Below are 9132 nucleotides of genomic sequence, written 5' to 3'. Positions count from 1 at the left end.
GATCCTACATATGAGAGAGAGAGAGAGAGAGAGAGAGAGAGAGAGAGAGAGAGAGAGAGAGAGAGAGAGAGAGAGATATTAGGCTTCTGATACTAAGCAATACTAAAACACAGGGATTCCCATCATAAACATTCAAAATTATTCTAATCATGAACGGACCAGTTACTCGCACAAAAAATTTATTCAATAAATAAAAAACGAATTTTTTACAAAGCATACTTGGTTCTCTCTCTCTCTTCAAGTGAAATATATGGAAATAATTCTAGTACTGGAGATTTATATAGTCTTCAAATAAGAAGAATATATGTCATTACCACTAGAGGAAAGGAAATAGAACGGTTATTTTGAAATATAAAAGCTAAATTAGCAATAAAAAAAATTTTACTTTAGCATATTTTGAAATATATAAGCCAAAATTATCAATTAGCATTTTTTATTTCTCTAGTATATAATCATCGATATTCATTTTTTATTTCTCTCGTAAATTTTGAAATATATTGGCAAAAATCATCAATTAGCATTTATTTTACTTCTCTGGTATATTCAAAATAGCAAAACCTATAACCGTGTAGATTCCTAAAATATGATTAGCTATCCCCCCCAAAAGGATAAAAAAGTTATTGAACTGTGACAAATTGTGGCTAATTAGAAAACCAGACTATTTTTTTTTATCTAGTAGCTACGATCTTAAGCATATCTGCTTATGCCTTTTAAGAGAACATAGGCCTACCATAGATTCGACGTTGTGTAGGAGAAAATTTCAATGTCAGTTGCTACTAATTGGATGAGAATCTCGAAAGAAAGAGATGAAATGGTAAACATAGACAAGAGATGAAAAAAATATTCATAGTTAAAATAAGTAGTTGGAGGTTATATCCACATGCAATTAATGTACTTGAATTTGACTCAATTGCTAAAATAATAATTAATATCAACTTCCCTTCAGTCACACATTTAGATAAGTTGTTTACAGTACACAATTCTGAAAATAATACAATCCTGATGTTGAGAGGTCCAGAGGAAATCAACATTTGATTTAACAATAGTTAATAAAAATTGAAAACATGAACAGCAAATTTCTTGGCAGAAGTCCTTCCTCATTTACATTTGTTAGTCTTACCTGATCGATATTGTTAAATTTACCTTTTCAAAAAAAAAACATTTATAATAATACATAAGGCCACTCCATTTAACATGAACTATAATAATTTCGGCTAATCATTTTAAGAGGTACTTGGAACCAATTAACTATTCAAATGATTGTGATTGTTTAATATTTGAAAATTAAGAAATTGCAATCTGAATTTTAATCAGAAAAGTCAATGTTCAAAATGTAGATCAGGACCTAATTTTCAAATTAAATTTTAGAAGTTTAGAATTTACTAGAAAAAATAGCTTCACTTGTATTTACTAAGGAAAAGATACAGAAAATTCAAAATTAACTAAAATAGCTTTATATGCACTGACTCTGTAAAGATTAGGAGCCAGTAAAATACTTGCTACTAAACTGAGTAAAAGTTAATGGCTTTTATAATTAAATTCCATAAATAAAGACACTTTGATAAACTTCAAAATAATTTGGTGATATTGTAAATGACTTATTTACTTTGACTCGACTTCTGTTCTTCAATTCTCAGTTAGTGACTAGTATTGAACCTATGGGATATAAATGGAGTGACCTTTGTAACACACAACCCCCTAAAATCTCAATACCTAGTATATTGAGAATTTAGGATATTTGAAGGACTATAATTATATTTCTCATAAGGGTTTTCACTTGGGTTTCAAACTAGATTGTAATTTGGCTAGTGATAATAGTAACAATAAAATGTTTGATGATAGTGTGGCCACTTCAGTTGAGACGATTTGCTACTCCTTTTGAAATTAAATTTTGTCTGTAGTAAATCCCAGAATATTTGCGGCAGATCTTCATCTTGACGTCATCAGGAATGTCTTACAGCAGTTTAATTTTCTAGCTTGAGCAGGAGACTATAATTTCCTGTTATTTTGATGATTCTAGTCTGAAAAATAAATAACAGACGTTAATTTTACAGATATATCTTTCTTACTCGAATATTTTACTGTGCACTTCAATATCATGACTACACTTTTGGTAAAACATTCTGCATGATAAACTAAAAATAAAAAAGTATTCTAAAATATTGGAAAGAATGACAGACATGTCCACGATATTCATTATAGCAACCATTACAACCCAAAGTATATCATGTAAAGCAAAAAAGTATTAATTCCTGAATCCTAACAAGGAAATACTTCATAAATCGAATGACAGACTTCTGGTATTCCACTGTTTTCTTCAAGAGATATTCGATAAACCATAAATTCCCTGAATAAAACATTCTACCTTACACCACAGAGGATACCTGGTCAAAAACACAAACTACTCATAAAAACATTCATATAAAAACGATGTTTATAAATTCTGAGCAAAAACAAGATTTACTGACACAGTAACAGTTTCAGGAGTAGAATATTTCTTAGTATACAAGAGTATAGTGCTGTGCAAATGAATAATTATCATGTTCCCTCACCTAAAATAAGACCTGGAACTTCCTAAATTTATCAAGGAAATATACCACTCTCGTAATTGAAATGGCATACTAAACTTTCATTATGTATCGCATGGATCCTCCATAAAATAACTCCAGCTATCCTACCATATCAATCAATTTATCTAAGTGAATTTTCTGGTTAACCTTCAATTAATGAACCCGCTTATTCCAACAATCTTCACCATCTTACTTATCTAGTTTAACACAATCTTTGACTCACTCAATACATCTAAGTGAATTTTCTGGTTAACCTTCAATCAATGAACCAGCTTATTCCAACAATCTTCACCATCTTAACTAGTTTAAATATGGATAACTTTATCACACACTCTTTGACTCACTAACCTAATCTCGACTAGTTCACAGACAAGCTTATTCGATGTTGTTTTTTACTTACTGGGTATACTTTAACTAACCTATCCAAAACTATTAACAAAACAGCAATATGACTCTTGCCAATGATTAACCGATGTTACCTTAAATCAATGAAAAATCTATCCAACCGTATTCTTTAATATAATCCTGCCTTTATCCACCATTGGCTGCCTTATCCTACCTTTGTCTCATCGAATTACTAATTTTATTTAGCATAACTATCAAACTAATATGGTTTTGACCATTATAATGTGTTTACATGAACGAATCTTTAGAAAGCGTTGCACAATTGCAAGTCCCTAAATTTTAGAGCCCCTTTGTATCAATCTAAGCCATGTACATGAGGTAGAATCAGAGCTAAATAAGTCATGTCAGATTATTACTGGCATCTTAAAACCAACACCTCTACCATCTTCATACAAAGTAGACGGTATCCCACCATCCAATAAAAGACGAGAAATGCTAGCAAGAACTGAAAAACATAAACAAATCAATGACCCCTTGCATCCATTTCACAATCATCAGGAAGCAAGGCCAAGACTGAAATCTCACAAAAGCCTTTTCGGGCAGCTACTCACAGGCTAGAAAAGTGGCGGGAAAGCGACTGATGGCCATCCAATGAGGAGCTGCCTAGCCTAAACGAAGGGATGCCCAGTGAAACAACCCTCACCAGGAAGGACTGGGTAACCCTAAACATAGCAAGGGTAAAAGTGGGTAAAACTTGATATAACTGCCACAAATGGGGGTTAGCCATCATTTCATATGGCCTAGACTTGTGAAGAAGTTAACAGGTTAACAGCCAAATGTCATAAGGATTAATAGTCCTGAGTTCCCCACAGGAAGGAGCAGGTACTTGATCCCAGCAGGGACTGGTCACTTGCCTCCGGTATATCAGAAGCACCTTTTACGCTATCTTTTAGGGGGCATGTATGGAAAATAAAGGAGAAGGTAGCTACCAGAAATAACCTCTTTGGCAAATTTGCTAATTCAAAATGGGAAATAAATCCTCAATCTTAAGAAAAAAACCCTGTGGCACTCAACTACTCCACTGCCGAATACTGCTCACCAGTCTGGGAAAGGTCATGTCATCCCTATAAAGTTAATGCCAACCTCAATCAAGCATGTCACATAATTACTGGTGCCCTAAGACCAACGCCCCTCCCAGTACCCTATAGATTGGCAGGCATTACACCACCAAATATCTGCTGAATAACCCCTTCAAAGACCCAAAAACAAAAACAAGAGAATGATGAAAAGCACCCATGCTATGATCAATGAATGGTTAGACAAAGATCGAAATCCTGCAAAAGCTTCATAACCACCACTAGCCTCGACCCCATGGAGTCATCAACTTGCCATCTAGAATGCTGGAGAGAAACAGACCACAGCCCACCAGGCAAAGCCATACAGAGCCCATGTCAGTTTCTTCCCCATGGACCAAATCTCTCTAGAAAGGATTGGGTTACTCTTAATCGAGTAAGGGCTAGAGTTGGAGGACTGCGGACAGTCTTCATAGAGGGTCTCGCCGCCTCTACTGAGGCCCCATGTGGGCATCCCATATAGACAATGAACCACATACTTCGTGGGTGTTAAAAGAAGCCAATCTGTACAAATTTGAAGCTCTATGAAGGTAATCAGGCTGCTATGTAGTGGGTACAATGTTGGCGTGATGATATGATGATAAACTGCTACACTAGGCTCATGCTCCAGTTAACCTCATGAAGCTACACAAAATTAAGATTCCTAAAAGGGAAAACTTTACCTTGTTATATTTTTCAGGCTACTTCTTCCACTGATCTAAAGTAAATATGCACTTGGCAAAAATGAACTATTAAACAAACCAAAGTAAGAGAAAGTTCCAACAGTGATGGTTTAAAATTAGGACCCTGGTAGCAACCAAAAGTGGCTTGGCTCAGGCAGGCAGGTAGGTAGGTGGCTATCCTCACCTACCTATTGTAACTACCGTATCTATCTTGTTAATGATTCAATTGGCGTTCCAGCTAGCGTATAAGTTATCGCTTATTTATAGGACAAAAGGCATAATCATGTTAATGTAGAATCAAATGATTTCCCAAAAGGGTCGACATAATTGTAGGATAGAGTGGGGAATGTAATTGCAAAGTCAAAAATATTTGGGTGGTTATTATGAGTATCAAATGTGCACAATGCAAAAATCATTATTTTCATTTATTAATTAAAAGACAATACATCAAGTGAAATTCAGCTGTGGAAATATCTTGTCATTTTCCTCATTTATCATCATATTTTACTAATTTTCAGTGATTCCCTACTATAAAAAAGCCTTCCCACTATTTCCTCTTAGCAACGTTAGCTTTAGAAGTGTTCCTCCATCTCAAAAAAAAGAAGGTTCTTTTGATACCTGATCTTTTGAATCAGTGTAAATTGCATTCAACTAAAATTATTATTCCAGAATACATATATTTGCTTGCAGTTAACCGGATTTATCCCGCTCAAGTTGAAGATATAGCATTCATTGCTGTTCAAATATTTTGTGATACATAGTTTGTTTATATTAGATAATATAGTTTGTTAGAAGATATGATACTAATTTTCTTCTCTTATAAGTGAACCATATATTAATGTGTCCAGCATTTCCAACCATTAGTTTTTACTCTTCTCAACCCCTTAAATGGCACAATTATCGTGGATTCTCAGTGGGAAATGATGTTTTACAGGTGGCGATACCATAAAAAGTGAATTACACAGTGTACAAACGAGACGAGCATAAATCACACCAAACTCGGCTAGAAAAATACGTGTATCAAGTGCGTCTCAGGAAACCTGGGATTAGGGTGGGGAAAACAGTGAAAGATGATTGTTTGGTATCAACTAAACCCCACCACCTACCATAGCCTCAGGTGCTATTCCTCATTGATTGTAGTCTTCATCTGCTGTAAGTATTCCATTTGATAAATAATGATGCTATATCACTTGGTAAACATTAAACAGATCTTATGTACATTACACAGAGCTTCTTATATACATCACTTACTTTGATTAAATGCCAGTATAAATAGACTGTATTCTCCTTAAAGCACTTATTACACAAGTGGCAGCCTGTGAGTAAATGAAGATGACCTTATATATTTTGTTACCCCACAAGCATTTTCAACAAACACATTAGCCATTAAGTAACTCCATAGGGTTTAAGAAATGATTGTTACATAAAACTTTGAGACCTGTAGCATAAAACTTTTGGAAGTTTCATTGGGTTCAAAAGGTCAGTTAGTAAATACATCAGATATGGAAAAGTCCTAAATCCATAGGACAATAGCATAAGCCATTGATTTGTAAAGCCGCAAAAAATTGAGACAACTGTTCTTAGGTAAATATATGATACTTTAATTTATAGCTAAATACATGAACCATATATTTTTCCTAATTATTATTTTGTGATTTATCCATTTTTGAAAATGAATATCGGGAGCAAACCACCCGTTTATAAGGTGTCCAAACCCTCCCCCATACAATAACAATCCTATGGGATCCCAGTGGGAAACCATTGTTTTGGGTGGAGGGAAAAAAAAAGATTTGCAGCAATAGTAATGATAAATGTATAATAAACACAAGATAACTAGTTGCAAAATTATATAATTCGTGTAAATGGCATGAAGATAAAGTACCTGAATTACCTATGATTCACATTAAGTCACTCGCATAAACATTATCTTGCTGCTCTTCTATTCTGGTAAGTGGTAAATGGATGCGCTGCACAATCCATCCTCTTGAGTAACTACTAAAGTACTGCAACCCACAAACAGTCTTAAAAGTATAGAATGGACTTCGAAAAGTAAGTGGCTTTCACATGTTAGTCAATCGATACCCAAGTTATTATGTCCAAGGCTCATTAGCCATACAGAGAAGAATGACAAAATAGTCAGAATCACCCATTTCTTGTAGTGTATTCCTGTATAGCTATAAATTGAACAGCAAATATATAGTACTTTACCTTCTGGCCAAATACATGAACCATATATTTTCCCTACTCAGTATGTTGTGATTTATTAATTTTTAACCATGATTATTAGGGGAGAACAGCTGTTCATAAGTTTCATACCCTCCCCCCATCATAATAATGAGGGGCTCCATTAAAAGTAGCGTGAAAATATATCATAAATTCATATGATTCGCATGTCCCTCAACTGGTTTTGTAATCCTGTGACTCACTTTGCTAACAAATAAACATTATCTCACTGCTCCAATGTTCTTGCAAGCGGTACATAGATGTGCTGTGCTATCAAAATATAATTATCTATACAATAATTTATATTACGTACCACAAATGGCTCTACTGTACTCCCCTTTGGCTCGCTTGCACAGTACATGAACCATAAACAGTATTTTCTATACTCATTCATTTTTTTACCATGATCATTACGGGACAACACCTGTTCATAAGGTTTTCTACCCCCTCCCTGTAATAAAAATTATGGGAGACCCTAGTATAAGTGGAGTGAAACTAAATTATCATAAATACCTATGATTCACATGTCCCTTAAATGGGTTTTACACCACCGTGAATCACTTTGCTAAAAAATAAAAATTATCTCTCAGCTTCTGTGTTCTGGCAAGCATTACATGGTTATCTCGCACATGCTATCCACAGAATCACTACCAAAGTATCATAAGTACTGTAGGCCTACGGTAATCCTTACCTCAAATTTGTGAGGTAGATGGTTTAGGATCCTATATAGATGGTGGGAGAATTGGGTCAGGATACAAGTTGGTAGCTTGAAGCAGGAAATGGTGTAAATGCTCGGGCCTCCTGTGGTGGTGAAATAAACACATATTAGTATGATAGTTCATAAAAAAAAAAAAAAAATTCAAAATTTGTATCAAAATGAATTTTGCCTGGTGGATAAAGACATATGAATATTGAACTAAACATTCTTTTTGCATTCTACCAACGAGAATGTAATTTTTTTACATCTCCCTGAAACCTCTCGATATTTTGGATATGTGCACCTGCCTGTATCCATAAAATTTTCTGAATGATTAACACAAAATTACACATATCCTCAAGTGGCAAGATCTGTATAGCTTTTCCATGAATCACTCTGGATTAAGCACCCCAAATTAATAAAATGTTTTATTAACAGCACAAGTGAATGTCCATTTTTTGGTTGATCAACCAGAGTTTTTTTGCTCTCCAGCTCTATGCCACCAAATACCCATCCACCAACAAAGGTCTACCTTTGTTGTATTTGGACACTCCAAACTTCGATTCATCTAATTCACCGACTATGCCAGGCCCACCAATAGCTTGTAAGTTCTGGACAATAGTGCCATGCTGAAAGGTCTTTTAAACAAAAAATATTCTGATCAGGAGTTATGTCACACTAGAACGTAGGCTTTAGAAAAAAAATAAAGTGCCCTTAAATGTGGTTACAAAAAACCTGCATGCATGATGCTTTCACTTAGCAACCTTGACTGATTGATTACAAGCTCACAGATTCAATTGAGGTCTAAAGGCATCCAGATGACCACAGGTAGGGAATTATACGGATGAAGAGATGACTCCACATGTGTAAAAACTCTTATACCAGGTAATTTTTTCCTAAAACATACTTATGTTACCCCCCACTCTATTAAATAACAACAAGAGCATATGGTCGTTATGATGGAACTAAAGAAAAATAGGGGTGAGGATAGGGGCTGTAAAAGTACATTCAGGGACTTGAGCATAAGTACAGTACTTATAAGGTCTAAATTGGTTAAAAAATGGAGTTTTTATGATAAAACAAAGTTCTATGAATACTTACCTGGCAATTATATATATATATAGCTTAGTCTCTGACGTCCGGCAGAAATTTTCAAAAATTGCTGCAACCACCATGTGGTGGTTGTGCGGTTAGGTGGTTAACAACCCATACAGGGTGGTACTTGCAATCATTCCCGTTTTCTGTTCCTCTGATCATCTTTGCCCGACCTGTCTCCTGAGGGGAGGTGGGTGGGCCTTATAATATATATATAACTGCCAGATAAGTACCGCATTTCCCGTGTCATAATACGCACCTTTTTTTCCTGAAAAATGACCCCCAATATTACCCTGCATCCTAACACTAAGAAAAAGTTGTATAGGGGAGTTTGACACACCTCAAACACCAAACTATTGACATACAAGCACTCAAACTCACGAGAGATAGAATATAAACCTACAATT

At 34.9% G+C, this 9132-nt stretch overlaps 2 long non-coding RNA genes across 2 annotated transcripts in view; one reads left to right on the top strand and one right to left on the bottom strand.

The window, feature by feature from the left end:
- LOC137650664 (uncharacterized) overlaps window positions 1–9132 on the top strand; it is a 528402-nt gene that overhangs the window by 377767 nt on the left and 141503 nt on the right. The gene's annotated exons all lie outside the window — the stretch shown is intronic.
- The window catches only part of LOC137650662 (uncharacterized), a 59972-nt gene continuing 52703 nt past the window's right edge, over window positions 1864–9132 (bottom strand). The window contains exons 2-3 of the long non-coding RNA XR_011046029.1: window positions 7625–7734; window positions 1864–2021 (exon numbers count right to left, since the gene is read on the bottom strand). This is a non-coding gene — a long non-coding RNA (uncharacterized lncRNA). The remainder of the gene's footprint in view (window positions 2022–7624; window positions 7735–9132) is intronic.

The sequence above is a fragment of the Palaemon carinicauda genome, chromosome 12, assembly GCF_036898095.1.
Source record: "Palaemon carinicauda isolate YSFRI2023 chromosome 12, ASM3689809v2, whole genome shotgun sequence".
In the NCBI taxonomy this organism is placed as follows: domain Eukaryota; kingdom Metazoa; phylum Arthropoda; class Malacostraca; order Decapoda; family Palaemonidae; genus Palaemon; species Palaemon carinicauda.
The sequence above is the reverse complement of the archived record's forward strand: the minus strand, read 5'-3'. Positions and strand labels throughout refer to the sequence as shown.